Genomic DNA, 17,284 nt, shown 5'->3' with positions numbered 1-17,284 from the left:
CAGCCTAAAAGATTCCTAAATCCATTAGAGGCTTTACTTGCTTTCTACTTTGATTTAATTATACATACCTTACATTCCTGTGCAAAAGTCCTAACATATATATACATCGCTAGGGTGCCAAGGACTTTTGCACAGTACTGTAGTAATTTTATGTATTGCACTACTGCTGCTGCAAAAAAACAAATTTCATGACATATGTGTTTATCAGATGATAAACCTGATTCTGATATGGGTCTCTGTTGTGGACTGAGAGTGAGAAGGGGTCAGGGAAAGGGGAATCATGGTTGGGAAAAGGGGAAGGGAGAGGGGAGGGAGTGGGAAGCACCAGAGAGACATTCTGTAATGATCAATAAACCAATTGCTCGGAATCAAATAACCTTGCCTGGTATCTCAGGGCTGGGTGTGTCTGCACCTGTGCCACCCACTGCCTCCCCCCCCCCAGTTCTCCTTCTCTGCCACCTGTCCCACACCCCTCCCGTGGCGCTCCACCCTTGCATTCCCAACATCCTTTACTCCCACCAGATTTACAAACTAGTTCTGTGCTCCACGTTGATACATACAGTACTATGCAAAAATCTTACGCACCATAGCTCTATATATGTGCCTCAGACATTTGCACAGTACTGTACATTCTGAAAATTATGAAGCATTTCATTATAAAATATGGTGTGCAATCAGCAATAGTGTGTGCTCTCTTCTTACCACTGCCAGTGGAAGGAGGTACAGGAGCCTTAGGTCCAACACTATCAGGTTCAGGAGCAGTTATTACCCTGCAATCATCAGGCTCCTGAACCAGTGTGGGTAACTTCACTCACTTCAACACTGAACTGATTCTGTAACCTATGGGCTCATTTTCAAGGAAAATATAACTCATGTCCTCAATGTTATTTATTCACTTATTTATTTATTACTATTGGTATGACCTTTCTCTGTGGTGCTGCCTTTATCTGCATGATATTGTAGGTTGATATCGTGGTTCTGCGTTTATGATTTGGACTTTTGCGTATATGGACCGTGAACTTTTTTCAGACTTATGGTTTTTATATCCTGGTTTTTTTTATCACCCGTTCCTTTTCTGTTTTTGTGTGAGGGGAGGGTGCTTGTGAGTTAATGTTCTGTTAGTTTCTTGTTCAAGGGAGAGTTTTTTTTGGGGGAGAGTTTGATGTTCCTATTCCATTTTGTGCGGGGGAAGGGGAGTTAATTTTTATCTGCAGGGTGGACTCGATGTTGCTCTGTGAGCAACGTTCATGTTCTTTTCTTTCGTGGCTGTCTGGAGAATACAAATTTCAGAGGCGTAGATGCTTTGATAATAAATGAACCTTTGAACTCAGCCCACTGCAAACAATATGAAGTGAATATTGTAATGTTGAGAGGGTTTCACTCTTGGAAGCTGAAGTTCAGCTGCCAGCTAACTGCTTATTCTCAGCTACTCAAGGGTGACTGGCATGAATTAGCATGACATCTTCCCAATACGAAAAACACAGCGGAACTGAAAGTAATGAGATTCATGAAATCAATACTGCAGTCCAGAGAGAGAACCTTTGACCTTTCAGATACAAAACCTCAAGAAGACTGTGTGGGTGTAGATAGTGGCAGATTGCTTGATGAGATTTTAGTGAGAATTTTCACTCAGTGTTGTGGGAGGAGGAGGGGGCAGAATGCAGCAATGGGATCCTTCATTCTGAAATATCAAAGAAATCAAACCCGAACAAAGATTCTCCCCGTCATTTCATTTATACGACAGGTGATTGATAAGTTCGTGGCCTAAGGTAGAAGGAGTCTATTTCAGAAAACCTGTCACATTTATTTTTCAACATAGTTCCCCTCCTATGGTCGTGGAGCATATGGACCTTGGACCTCCAGAAAGTGTCCACAGCATGGGTGATTGATAAGTTCGTGGCCTAGGGTAGAAGGAGATGAGTTGTACAGCCCTCGTTACATGCACATGCAGTTCAACTCTTTGAATGATATTCTAGAGAGTTTGAAGTTAATAACTCATCGCCTTCTACTTTAGGCCACGAACTTATCAATCACCCGTTATAGAGAAGCTGAAAGCAATTATCCGAAAGGGAATTTCAGGTTTATTTCTACTTCCCCTATAGACTTTCATCCCCCATCATGAATGACTTAAAGCTTTTCACTCCCCCCCCCCCCCCACAGCCATACAAAAAAACCCAGACCTAACCAGTTCTCCTCTACCACCACCCTCCTCTATCTGGCTCAACAACTTCTCTTTCAGCTCCTCCCACTTTCTCCAAACCGTGAGCATTCACGTTGGCCCCAGCTACGTGCAGCAGTCCATGCTTCAAGCCTTCTCTGGTAGTGCTCCCCAACTTTTCCTATGCGACACTGACGACTGCGTTGGTGCTGTTCCTGCACCAATGCCTAATTTGTTAAGTTCATCAACATTTTCTCCAATTTCCACCCTGCCCTCAAATTTACTTGGTCCTTTTCTGACTTCTCTCTCCCTTTTCACAATCTCTGGAGACAGACTATCCACAGAAACTGATTCTACAGTTATGTTGACTCCACCCCTTCCCATCCTTCACTTCTAAAAAATGCTATTCCCTTTTCTCATTTCCTCCGTACACGCCACACCTGCTTTCAGGATGAGGCGTTCCCTTCTAGAATATCTGAGATGATCTGATTTTTCAAAGAACAGGGTTTCTGTTCCATCCCATCACTGCTGTCCTCATCTGCACCTCCTCCATATCCTACACGTTCGTCCTTACCCCATCCTCCCGCCACAGGGATAGGGTTTCATCTTTCACCCCATGAGATTTCATGCCCAGCACATCATCCTCTGTATCTTCCACCATCTCCAACAGGATCCTACCACTAAACACATCTCCCCCCCCCCCACCCCCATGTTCTGCTTCTGGCTTTCTGTAGGAATGGAGGTCTACAGTACTCACTTATCCACTTGTCTCTCTTGGCACTTATTCCTGCAGGTCTAGCAGCACCAGACCAGCGAGTCTTTTGAGATCTTCTATTGTATCTGCTGCTCCCGATGCAGCCTCCTCTACATTGGTGAGACCCAACGCAGACTGGGGCAATGCTTTGTCATGCAATCTTAGCTCTATCTGCAACAAAAAGCAGGATCTCCTGGTGGCTACCCATTTCAGTTCGAGTTCCCATTCCCATTCTGACATGTTTGTCCGTGACCTCCTCTACTGCCAAGCTGAGGCCAAACTCAGGTTGGTGAAGCAACATCTCATTTTCCATTTGGGTAGCCTCCTACCTGATGACATGAATATCAATTTCTCCAACTTCCAATAATCTCTTCCCTCTCCTTCTTTCTTTTTCCATTCCCCATTCTGGTTACCCTCTCACCCCTTCCCTTCTCCTCACCTGCACAGCACCTCTCTCTGGTTCCCCTCCTCCTTCCCTTTCTTCCACGGTCCACTGTCGTCTCCTATCAGATACCTTCTTCTTCAGCCCTTTATTTCTTTCGCCTATCCACTCCCAGCTTCTAACTTCATCCACCCTCGCTCACCCACTGACCTTTCCTCTCGCCTGGTTTCACACATCATTGGCCAGCTTGTACTCCTTCCCCTTCCCCACACCCAACTTCTTATTTGATCTTCTGCCTCCTTCTTAATGGTGCTGAAAGATCTTGGCACAAAACGTCGACTGTTTATTCCCCTCAGTAGATGCCATCTGACTTGCTGAGTTTGTGATCTCCAGCATCTGCAGAAAGGGAGATCTATTTGTTTATTAAAGTACACCTGCTGCAGTCAGGAAGTGTACAATTCTAACCTGGGTGTCTGGGCAAAGGGTTGACGTTACAAATCGGCCAGCTAATTTTCACCCTGCAGGATTTTCAAGGAAGTTTTGAAACAGGATAAATAAAAACACAAATTGCTGGCAGAACTCAGCAGGCCAGACAGCATCTATGGGAGGAGGTAATGACGATGTTTCGGGCCGAAACCCTTCATCACTCCTAATGAAGGGTTTCGGCCCGAAATGTCATCACTACCTCCTCCCATAGATGCTGTCTGGCCTGCTGAGTTCTGCCAGCATTTTGCGTCTTTGTTTATCTCCAGCATCTGCAGATTCACTCGTGTTGCTTTTGAAACAGGATATTCACTTAACAACTCACTCGCTTTTGCATAACCTGACGAAAAGCTCTGACAGGAATGATCTTCCTGTTGCTCCAGGCAGGACTTCACCAATGTGAAACAGACCTGCATTTGAAACTCTCTGTTCAGAATTATTAAGAGATATAAGAGACAAGTTATGTGAGATCCTAAATACCCATGAGTTCCACACAACCTGCAGAGCCACAGGGCAGTATATAGACTTTGATCAATTTAGTACGAATTTTTATTAGATATGGAATAAAACTATAATCGCACAACAGAACTGTGCCTCAGATAGAATAAGACTTAGGAGGAATATTCATAAAAGATGTTGTTCTGTATGCTCTGCAGCAGAAATGTCAGTGTGCGTGGGATTCTTCTAAAACAAATGTGAAAAACTGTAAGTTTCTTGACTTGTACGTAATTTATTTATACATACAAAAGATATATTAACATCAAAGCATCAAGTAATGAATGGAATGTATGGCTGACGGAAGACAGAATCTTGCGCACCAGTCGTTTTACTCAGCAACCAATAAGGGAGAAGGAAGCGGAAGCTGTAACAACATGCAACAAAGGCTGCGCAATTTATTCAGAGAAATTGCAGAGTGGAGGTAGTTAAAAATAAATTATGTGCATAAGAAGAATCTCAGTCACATGTAGCAAGAAGCTTGACACCACTGTAAATTTACTAATTTTACACTGCGGGCGCCGCGGTAGCATTGCGGTTGGCAGGATTACAGCTCAGAGTGTTGGAATTCGGAGCTTAGTTCTGGTTCTATCTGTAAGGGAACTCTGTACGTCCTCCTTGTAGAATGCGTGGGCTTCCCCAGTGTGCTCCGATTTCCTTCCACAGCCCAAAGGCGTACCAGGTAGGTTAATTGGTCTTTGTAAATTGTCCCGTGATTAGGTTCAGGTTAATGGGGTTGTTGGGGTTTGCTGGGGCAGCAGGGGTCGACCTTCTCCATGCTATATCCCTAAATAAATAAATTTGTTATTATGATGATTATATAAAAATGCTTTATGTAAACAGGAATAATGGAAAAATAATCACTACTTTGATCCATACACTTACCTTACAATGGTTAAGATGGAAACTGTGTGCAGGGATTTCTCCGGGCAGGAGTTCAGAGTCCAATAAGCAGAAGTTTACCACAGAGTCACAACTAACCTGAAAGATCAGCCAAACATCTGCCACACGCCAACAATGATGGTGATGGCTCCTCCTCTACTCCAATTCTGTCCCTATGAGAAAGATTTCAGAGCCAACACTTGTTTTTCCATATTGTTATTTATTTCTCCTTGTCACATGTATCAAGATTCGTGCGACAATAATCAGTTCACAGTGCGTTGAGGCAGAACAAGGTAAGACAATAACAGTGCAGAGTAATGTGTAAAAGTGACAGGGAAAGTGTCTTGTCTCATGCAGGAGCAGTGCGTGGTTAAGTGCCTTGCTCAAGGACATACACACTGCCTCAGCTGAGGCTCAAACTAACAACCTTCAGATCACCAGCCCAAAACCTTAACCACTTGGCCACACGCAGTGTAGTGCAGGTGAACAATAGAGTGCAAGATCTTAATGAAGTAGATGTGTGGTATAGAGTCTATTTTATTGTATTATTCAATAGTCTTATAACAGCAGGACAGAAGCTGCCTTGGGCCTGGTGGCCTGTGCTTTCAGGTTTTTGTCTCTGCCCGTTGGGAGAGAGGAGAAAGAGTGTCTAGGATGGGAGGAGTTTTTGATTCTATTGGATGTTTATTTAGCCAGTGAAAAGTATAGAGAGAGTCCATGGAAGAGAGGCTGGTTTCTACAACTCTCCGCAGATTTTTGCAGTCACATGCAGATCAGTTGACATCCCAAGCTACTAGGCGTCCAGATAGAATGCTTTCTGTGGTAAGGCTAGATGGGGAGATGCCAAATTCCTTCAGCCTTCTGGGGAAGTAGAGACGTTGGTAAGCTTCCTTGGCCGTGACATCAGCGTCGTTGGACCAGGACAGGTTTTGGATGAACGATGCTTTTATTTCTGTGCATGCCATAAGATGATCAAAATAAAACTGCTCCATGCTAACTCATGTTTGCAGCAAATATTTTGACAACAATCTGTGGAAGAATTCAATGGGTCTAGGAGCACCTGTGGGAGGAAGAGGATTGTCAATGTCTCAGGTCAAAACCCTGCATTAGGACAGCTTGCTTTCTGCCGCAGATTCTAGCACACGCTGTTCCTTGAGTTGCTCATTTTGCAAGTATTACTTCTCTCTGTTCTTTCTTGAATATGGTGGAAAGTTTCCTTATTGGTACTCCCTACAACTAGTGCTCTTCAGACCCATAGCAGGTAAGTTTACTTTTTGCATTTATTTATTTAGAGATACAACGCGAATCAGACCCTCCTGGCCCAGCTAGCACCACCCACACACCCACGTATTTAACACTAGCTTAACCACAGGATAATTTACAATGACCAATTTACCTACTCACTGGTACACCTTTGGACTTTGGGAGGAAACCAGAGCACCCAGAGAAAACAGACAATATCACAGGGAGAACGTACAAATTCCTTACAAGACAGCACAGGAATTGAACTCTGAGACCCGACTCCCCTGTAATAGCATTACGCTAACCACTATACTACAGTGACACTTCCTTACTCTTCATGTTCATGCTCAAATGTCTATTGCCATCTCCTTATTTTGCAGGCTGCTCTCTAACCATTGCTAAGCACCCTTCTTTGGACATGAGAAATGGAGAGCCTCGCCTTCATCGTTGTCATCTTTCTCTCCATCGGCAGGAAGTACAAGCTTTCTCTCCACTTTAAGCAGCACATTCAGAGTGACTCTGGAAGCCTTTGCTGAATTCTAATCCAGGAAGAATTCAACTTTATCCAGGCATCCAATGTAAATCTCCCAAACACCCACAGCCAGGCCCATTAAAATTCTTTCAGTCCCCTGGGGTCTCATTGTGCTTGCTCTCCACGGATATCGGCAGACCAGAATTATTAACTGTTAGCTGGGGATATCCCTGATTTCCAAGCAGCCTTCTTCACATGTAGCACTGAGTCACCCTGGCTGCGTGATAATGTACTTTGTGCTTTAATTTTTGCAGTGGATTCCTCAATGATAAGTATGCTAAGAAGGGAGGCAGTTTGGACTGGGTACATAGTAGTATAGCGGGCCACATAAATGGCAAAGGTGCTATGGCTATTAAGGAATATAATCGAATGCCACTTAACACATTGACTATGACTGTAAGAATGAAAAGAAATTGAATGGTTTCTTCCAGTAAATATTTTTATATAAAAAATGCCGAGGAGGCTCCAAGGTGTCCGAGCCAGTAAATTGAGTAGCGTCACCACCTTAGCTATTGTCGATGCCCTCCCCACACATCAGCTACCTTCACCGAGCCCGATGTCAGCTTGTTCGAGAGCTGAGGTGTGACTCTAAATGGCCTACAGGAGGTCTTTAAGACAATGGCCGTCAAAGTAACTGCCTGCCAGCTTGTTTTATGACATTTTGGTGGCCTGTACTTCAACAGTAACCAGCTGAACAGAGAGGTCTTTGAGTCTGTACTGAAGACATGCCCAGCTTTCAATGATCATCTGATGTAAGACGTAGAAGCTATTTTTGAAACAAATCAAGATTCTTTTGTGGATACTTCAGTAACAGTAGACTACTTAAAGGAGAATTTAAAACAAATCAAAATCAGGTTAATAGCATTGACATATGTTGTACAATTTGTTAACTTTGTGGCAGTAGAACAGTGAAATACATGATAACAGAGAAAAAAATGTGAATTACAGTAAGAATACATCTATTAAATAGTTAAATATGTAGTGCAAAAATAAAAATAGACAACTAAAAGCTGGAATTCAATGGTAAACAAGGTGGGATAGGGGAAACTTGATTGGATGAGGACTAACCAATCAGGAGGGACGGACTACAGGGGTATAAGTACCACCAGACTAGACATGCCCAGGCAACATTTCTGGTGAAGATGGCAGAGTTTGTCATCAAAACATCAATTATAATCGATATCTGTACCCAGCTGGAAGCCCAAGAAGAGTTTATTCGTCATATCCCCTGGGAAAGCACTATATCCCTTTTTTTAAACTAAAAGCTTGCTCAAAGAGAAAGGATGAGTGAGATGGAGCTTTTTTCTTTGTAGTGAAGGGGGATGAGGAGTGATTTGATGGAGGTGGATAAGATCATAAGAGGCTTAGATAGAGGAGAAAACCAGTGCTTTGTTCCCAGGGTGGCAAAGGCCTGTACCAGAGGACAAGTATTTAAGGTAATTGGAGGACAGTTTAGTGGAGATGTTAGGGGTATTTTTTTACACGGAGAGTGATGGGAGCCTGGAATGTGTGGTGGTAGAGGCTGAAGCAACAGGGACATTTAAGAGACTCTAAGATAGACACAAGGATGTAACAAAAATGAGGAGTGTAGCAGGGAAGAGTTAGCTTGATCGTGGAATACATTTAAATAGGTCAGCACTACATCATGGGCAGAAGGATCCATACTGTGCTATACTCTTCCTTATTCTATGTTCTATGTTATAAGGGTGACTTCAGCAACCAGAAGACAAGTGGAGAGGTTAACACCCAAACAACAAGGACTCGTTTCTCTTCAGTTTAAACAACTTTACTTCCAACGTCTCCCTTCAGTACCTGAGCGCCACCGCCTTGACATCCCACAATTCCTCTCTCTCCACCAGCACGCATACTGGAGACTGCGCATGTGTGCTGAATAGTCCAGATGAACAGAACTCAACAACGAGGTGGGTTTAGGCAGAGCCCTCCAGAGTTTAACCACAGAGAACTATGGTAGGATGACTAAGAATTAGAGGAGCAGAGATTAATCAAAGATTAAGGGACTCGATGAGATTACAGTGATAGAGATGTTTCCTAGTTCTAGCCCAATATTTCTGTTCTGAATACAGTCCTCACTTCGTCAGCACCATCTGGAACCGTGTTATAATTTGTGTCAAAAGGTAACCAGGTGCCACCATTAGTATCTGCAAATGAGGTCGCAGGACTGCTGCTCCGGTTCAGGCTGAGGGAACAGAGTAACACCCAGCTTTCAAGCTGCACTTTAACAGGAGCTGGGGACAAGGATCTGAGGAGCATGGTTTAATGGGCAGATTGGTGGGACAGGCTAGGCCACGTGCTGCATGACATTGTGAAGGCAATCGACAGGGGTAAGAGTTCTACCTGCTTTAACATCACCAGCGTATGTTGTGAAATTCGTTAATTTTGTGGCAGCGGTACAATGCAATGCATAACAATAGAGAAAAACTTACAGTAAGTATAAATATATATAAAATAGGTCAATTAAATAAGTAGCGTAAAAATAGAAATAAAAAGTAGTGAGGTGGTGTTCATGGATTCTATATTCATTCAGAAATCCGTTTCCAGAGGGGAAGAAGCTGTTCCTGAATCAATGAGTGTCTCCCTTCAACTTTCTGTTCTACCTCCCTGATGGTAGCAATGAGAAGAGGGCATGTCCTGGGTGATGGGGAGATCCTTAATGATGGACGCTGCCTTTCTGAGGTGCCGCTCCTTGAAGATGCCCTGGATACCATAGAGGCTAGTGCCCATGATGGAGCTGACGTAAGTTTACAGTTCTCTGTGGCTTTCTTTGATCCTGTTCAGTAGCTCTGCCAGACCAGATAGTGATGCAGCCAGTTAGAATGCTCTCCATGGTACATCTGCAGAAATTTGCATTGATGATTGCAGTGGCGAGGTACGACCACTGCATCCACCTCCAAATCCAGTGGTAGGGTAAATGAGCCAAAGTTTGCATTCTCTCCCAAGGCAGTAAGCGGCCAAACACGCTAAGCCGTCACTGATGGACACATCTCATTGTTCACATGGTCAACACCAGGCACTGTACTCCGAACTCTGACCTCGAAAGAAATGAGCGGGAGAACAGAGGAAAGGCTTCAGGGATGTTCTCCAGGTTTAAAAAAAAAGGATCAACTTCACCAAAATCAAGATGGATCATCCAAGGTGTCATTAAGAATCTTGGGTTTCCTTGCTAGGAGCAGACAGAAGCCCAGGGAAACAGTGGAATGAGCACCTGATCTCCCGCACCATCTGTCCTATGAAAAACCTGCCACACTTGTGGCAGTGCCTGCAGATCCCACATTGGCCACATCAGTCATGGAACTCGAGTGAAACCAAATCATCTTTGACCCCAAGGAACGTACCCAAAATTGGCAGCAGTGTCCATGACCAAAACAGCCACTGCCTTGCGTGGGTTTCCTCCAGCTACTCCAGTCTCCTCCCACATCTCAAAGACATGCAAGTCAATTGGCCATTGTAAACTGCCCCTAGGTTAGAGGTGAGTACAAGTGGCTAGTGTGAAGGCCTTATTTCAGTGCCATACCTCTCTATGATTCTGTGACCAAGGAAGCAAAAGGTAGCAAGCAAATAACTAACAGGCAGATTTGGAGAGGATGTTTCCTACAGCGGGAGAGTCCAGTTCCAAAGAACACAGCCTCAGAATGCAAGGACATCCCTTTGGAAAAGAGATGAGGAAGTATTTCTTCACCCAGAGGGTACTGAACTGTGGAATTGATTGCCACAGGCCAAGTCATTGAGTATATTTAAAGCAGATGTTGACAAGTTCTTGATTAGTAAGGGTATCAAAGATTTCAGAGAGAAGGAAGGAGAATGGGGTTGAGAGGGGTAATAAATAAGCTATGATGGAATGGTGGAGCAGATGTGATGGGCCAAATGGCCTAATTCTGCTCCTATACCATATGTCCTTATGGTCTTATGAAGAACAGACCAAAGCGTGTGGAAGAGAAATGAGGTGATTGTGACATTTAATACAATAATTTTAAAATCGACATAACTTTTCCATTTTCTTTATCTTCCTGCTTCTTTTACTCTCCCCTGGCCAACTAAAATTAATTTGTTACTGAATCCTGTAAACTACTGTTAGTTACTTTAAATTTACATGAATTGGGGCTGCACATTAACAGTTTTCTTGGTGCCCCCAGGCATCCAGATGGCACCGGCAAGCAATTAGAGAAACTGTGAAACTTGCCCAACATGCAGGATGTTCCCACCCTCCCACCTGCTCACTCGATAAACTCTGCAATCCCTGGTCAATTATCAGCTCCACCTCAAGAAACTGGTGCAATCGCTGTTAAAATTCTCTGCTCCGCAGCCACAGCGTCAAGCAAACTTGGTCTGAGGCAATGGTCTGACCAACATACAGAGGCTCAAAGGATAGAAGGTCAGGAGAAAGAGATGCTGAACACTGGAGCAGAACCAGGAGACATGGTGCAAGAGGTGGCTTTTTGAAAATGAAATGGAACGAAGAATTGAAATACAAAGGCCAGATTTCTTAGGAAAAATATCTTGTACTTACATCATATTCTTTCATGTCCCTAGCATTATGATGATGAATGACAAGAGAGGGTTTAAATGGACCATTAGTGCATGTATGGACTGGGTGGGAGAAAGTAATGTTTCTATGTCATATCCAAAGTCCATGGGTGGTTTGATTGTTAATGTAAATAACAATTTTCTGTCTGTTTCAATGTACAAGAGATAAATAAATCTGTATCTGAACTCAGAAGGTCAAGCAGTACTTCTGGGAGAATAGGAAATGTTGATATTTTGGGTTGGAATCCAAAACTGACAATTCTACCTGAAACTTCAACCTTTTCTTCCACAGATGCTGTTTGACTCATTGAATGTTCCTCCAGCAAATTGTTTGTTGTTCCAGATTCCTTAAACTATATGTGTGTGTATATACCTCCTGTACCTGATAAAGTGCAACTGAGTGAATGTGCGTCGTATTCTGCCGCTGTACTCTATCCTCTTCAAGGTGCAATATGTTGTGTTCAGAGATGCTCTTTTGCCCACCACTATTCTAACATGTGGTTATTTGAGTTACTGTCACCTACCTGTCAGCTTGAACCAGTCTGGTCATTCTCCTCTGACTTCTCTCATTAACAAGGTGTTTTCACCCACGGAACTGTCTCACACTGGATGTTTCTTGTTTCTCTAGAGATGTTTGTGTATGAAAATCCCAGATCAACAGTTCCTGAGATTCTCAAACCTCCCCGTCTGACACCAACAATTATCCCACTGGGAAAGTAACTGAGATTACATTTCTTCCCCATTCTGATATTTGTTCTGAACAACAACTGAACCTCTTGACTTTGTCTGCTTGCTTTTATGCATTGAGTTGGGGCCACCTAATTGGCTGATTGGATATTTGCATTATCGAACAGGTATAGAGGTATTCTTTATTTTTAAATAAATCTTCATTCTTTATTATTGTAGAGCATGGTTTTGTTTTTGTTGCATAGTGCACCCTGGCTGACACAGCACAATAAATTCCTAATACATATAAATGCATATGGCGAATAAAGTTGATTCTTGATCCTTGATTATGGAGAATCAAAATGGAAGAGGCCTTTCAGTCTAATGAGCTGGTGCTGACCTGCAAGCACCTATTTACATGAATCCTATATTCTGATATTCCATTTTCCCATCAGCTCCACCCCAAACCTCCCAGATTCTAACTCTGCTGCACTCTAGGAGCAGGTTACAGTGGCCAATTAACCAGATATTTGGGACGTGGGTGAAAACTGGAGATCCGGAGAAACTCCATGTTAACAGACAGCAGCAGAGGCCAGGTTGTGGGAGCTGTGAGGTAGCAACACCGCTAGCTGTGCCACTGAGAACATCGCAAATATTTCCTGTAAATGTTAAACGCCCCACTCAAGGAACCTATTTTGGTTTTAGGGACAGAAGCTGTGTGTGGCTTTGATTAGATGGATTGTAAGTGTGGGCGAGACTGTGGGTCAAAACTGCAATGGCAAAAGAGAGAAGTTTTCCAGGATTATGTGAAAAGGAGATTTCTTCAAAGAAAGGCGATGCTTGGAGATATTTGAATGTGCTAATCCAAAGGATTTAAACAGCGTTTGGAAAAGTACTTTGAAGTGTATGAAATGTAAAGTGGATCAGTGTGATTTCAGTGTAACTGCCAAGCTGCAGCAGTTAACCCACTGCCGATATTGAATCAGATGTTAACAGATAACCCCTCCGATAAATCATCTGACGGTTTGTGGAAGTTTTCAAAGATCATTTCACCTGAAAGCTTCCCATTATATTTTGAGTTTGAGCAGAGGAGCCAGTCAGCAAGGATAAGCATTTTGATAGCTTATGGGGATCTCAGCAGAGTAATAACCATGCTTTGACTGACAGGCAGATTGTAGGCTGGAAACAGATTGCTGAATCCACCGAAGGCAGGCAGTTTAGAGAATCGGAATCGGGTTCATTATCACCAACATGTCATGAGATTTGTTGTTTAGCAGCAGCAGTGCGGAGCAGGACATAAAAATTACTGTGTAACCAAAATAAATGATGCAAAAGAGGAATAATGTCGGTCCACAGCCTCCTCTTGTGCCAAGATGAGGCCACCCTCAGGGTGGAGGAGCAACACCTTTTATTCCATCTGGGTACCCTCCAACCTGATGGCATGAATTTCAATTTCTCCTTCTGGTAAAAAAATTTCTCTCCCCCTCCCCTCTTCTTCTATTCACAACTCTGGACTTCTACCTCTTCTCTCCTGACTATCACTTCCCCCAAATCATCTCTTTTTTCCCTTTCTTCTGTGGTCCACTCTCCTTTCCTATCAGATTCCTTCTTCCCCAGCCCTTTACCTTTCCCACCCACTTGGCTTCACCTATCACCTTCCAGTTAGTTTCCTTCCCTTCCCCTCCCCCCCACCTTTTTATTCTGGCATCTTCTCCATTCCTTTTCAATCCTGAAGAAGTGTCTTGGCCCAGAGTGTCAGCTGTTTGTTAATTTCCATAGATGCTGCCTGACCTGGTGAGTACCTCCAGCATTTTCCGCGTATTGTTTTAGTTATTCCTGAACTCCTGACCAACCATTATCCTTCAGCCACCTTCACCATTGAAACCAATATATCACCCTTTGCAGGAGCTTGATCCACACAAATCAACTTTACAAGGCATTGGTAAGGCCGAATTTGGAGTATTGTATACAGTTCTGGTCGCCAAATTATAGGAAAGATGTTAACAAAATAGAGAGAGTACAGAGAAGATTTACTAGAATGGTACCTGGGTTTCAGCACCTAAGTTACAGGGAAAGATTGAACAAGTTAGGTCTTTATTCTTTGGAGCATAGAAGGTTGAGGGGGGACTTGATAGAGGTATTTAAAATTATGAGGGGGATAGATAGAGTTGACGTAGATAAGCTTTTTCCATTGAGAGTAGGGGAGATTCAAATAAGAGGACATGAGTTGAGAGTTAGAGAGTTTAAGGGTAACACGAGGGGAAATTTCTTTACTCAGAGAGTGGTAGCTGTGTGGAACGAGCTTCCAGTAGAAGTGGTAGAGACAGGTTCGGTATTGTCATTTAAAGTAAAATTGGATAGGTATATGGACAGGAAAGGAATGGAGGGTTATGGGCTGAGTGCAGGTCAGTGGGACTAGGTGAGAGTAAGCGTTTGGCACGGACTAGAAGGGCCGAGATGGCCTGTTTCCGTTATATGGTTATATAATTACTTGATTGGCTGTAAAATACTTTCAGGCTGCCTGAGCTTGTGGAAAACACTGCAGCCTCAAAGTTAGGTCCAATTTTTCATGTGAAGATTGCACACAGAAAGGATTTTACTCAAATTAAATAGTGCTTGTGATCAGTTATGACTGAAGTTATACAATTAAAGGACATTTGGAGAGGTACATAGATAGGAAAGGAGGGATAGGGGCCAAACACAGGAAAATTGGCAGCTTGGATGGACCAAAGTACCTGTTTCAGTGCTGTATTACTCTGTCTGTCTCTCTATAACTCTCTTCAGGAATCTGGCCCAGGCACTTCCAAGAATGAATCACCCTCAAACACGGCTAACGATTTTCCGGCTTGAGGTGCTGATTTCAAATTTTGTCCATTGGAGTTTTTGGAGCCACCTTTCTGTGCTCTCCAACTCCCATCATTCGTTCATGGCTGCCCGTCACTCAAGGACTGATGACGTGGCATGAGTTGAAGGGGCAGGACTGTGACCTCAATGTCTTGCACACTGTGTTTGCCTGTCTCAGGTTTTAGTGGCGAGGGGGACAGAATCAGTGAGACTACCTTCATTGTTCAGACATTTATCTTAACATTAAGTCTGATCTGCATCCTGCAATCTCCTTGACCAGCCTGTAACTTGGTGCACTTTTCAAGCAAACAAATTCTAGCAGAAGACAGTGGAACTAGTCAAGACTGTTCATAAATTTCAAGTTCAGTCACTATCTTGCCTGCTACACAAGCTTGGAGATTCCTTCTCAAATCGAACTCAAGAACTAGCTGGCTGAAACAAATGCAAATTCCAGCCAATCTTCAATCCTCCTGCAGAATTGACTCTCGATCTTCAGCCTCATTTTCATGAGCCTCTGCTTCCAACATGTCTCATTCTACATTCACATATACCTACCTACTGCCTGTTACACCACTGGTATTTAGGGCAGCAATGAAGATCCTCCATCTCTGGTGGTGGTCAGATCTTCCTTTATCATGTCAGTAGCTCATTTTTGACTACTGTCAGACATGTAAGTCCCAGGTAGAGATTCAGGAATACTGACTCACTCAGATGTAGAAGGATTCTTCATTACTGTTTCTGTAACAGATTTTTTTTGACCAGTCGGGGTTGTTATTCCTGAGCTGAATCCCCAAACCTAAAGGATTAATGAACCACTCAGTCTGTCCTCTACCCTTTGACCTGTTTGGTATGGGCGACTCTACCAAGAGCCAAAGCATAAAGCCCTGACTCCAGCCAAAATAGCTCTCCAGATCATTGAGGCACACAAGCCTCCAAAACCTACAACAAGGTTGTGGCCCTCTTGGAGGAATATTCACATCTAGTGGCACTGAATTGAGAGTCTGGTTATCCAGTGCAGGACAGAATTCCTGAGGAGGAAGATTTTCAATCACTTGTTCAGTGGTTTTACTTGCTATTGGCTCCAAGCTGTGAACTTGGACATTGGATATTTTGGCCAAACACTTCCACTTTGCTCTGGTTTTTTAATTTACTTTCTGAAGTGGTCCCATCTGGGACAGGAATCGCTGGATGGTCATCTTCAGTTTTGCTGGCGATGGATTTCCTTATTGTGGCATCTTCACAGTACAGGAGCCATTTGGTGCCAACTAACACCTGGGATGCCTGGATTTATGGAGACTGTTATTTCTTCTTCTTTATGTCTTCTTTCAACTTCTCAACAACCCTTTATGCAGTTGTACTATGGGTGCCACGAGACAAATTCTTTCATGCTGTTATAAGGCTTTTGTATGATAAAGATGAACACCGAATCTCCCAGTCTACCTCATCGTCCCTTGCATCTTGTCTGTTTACCTGCACTTTGTAACAATAAACATTTATTCTGTTTTCTGCTACTGTTTTTCCTGTAGAATCAGTATCAGGTTTAATATCACTGGCTCATGTCAAGAAATTGGCTGTCTTTGCGGCAGCAGTACAATGCAATACACAATAGAAAAAAGTGAATCACAGAAGTCTATATATAAAATAGTTAAATTAAATAAGTTGTGCAACAATAGAAATAAAAAAGTGGTGAGGTAGTGTTCATGGGTTCCATGTCCATTCAGAAATTCCTGAAGGTAGCAATGAGAACAAGGTATGATCTGGGTGATGGGAGTCATTAATGATGGATGCTGCCTTCTTGAGACATTGCTTCTTGAAGATGTCCCAGATACTAAAGAGGCTAGCCCCCAAAATGGAACTGGCTAAGTACTACCTGGGTTATCGATGGAGGGAACGATCTATCTATACGGCATACAAAACAAAACTTTTCACCATGTCTTGGTACATGTGATATAATAAACCAGTTACCAGCAACCACTCTTTCCACTGAGCAGCTGGGCAGTGATGCATGATGCACAACTTCTCTGGATCAAGAACTCCTGGTGGGAACTGAACAGGGCTTTTAGCAGGTTTTTCTTCTGCTCAATTTCACAAACTTTAGCCAGGGATCCAATCAGGCGATGACACCACACGCTACACATGCTTTGTACAGCAAAAGAGGGTGAAATCCAATTTCCAGTCACGCACACAGGCAAGCTGTTCTTTCTTGGGATTAAACTGAAAAGAACTGCAAGGGAGCAATATTAATAAGGTGTTCCACTGAAGTCAGTGGTTGGAGGAGACAGACAAGTCTACAGCTCTGGACGA

The sequence above is a fragment of the Hemitrygon akajei genome, chromosome 11 (genome assembly GCF_048418815.1).
Source record: "Hemitrygon akajei chromosome 11, sHemAka1.3, whole genome shotgun sequence".
NCBI lineage: Eukaryota > Metazoa > Chordata > Chondrichthyes > Myliobatiformes > Dasyatidae > Hemitrygon > Hemitrygon akajei.
This window is presented reverse-complemented; position numbering follows the sequence as displayed.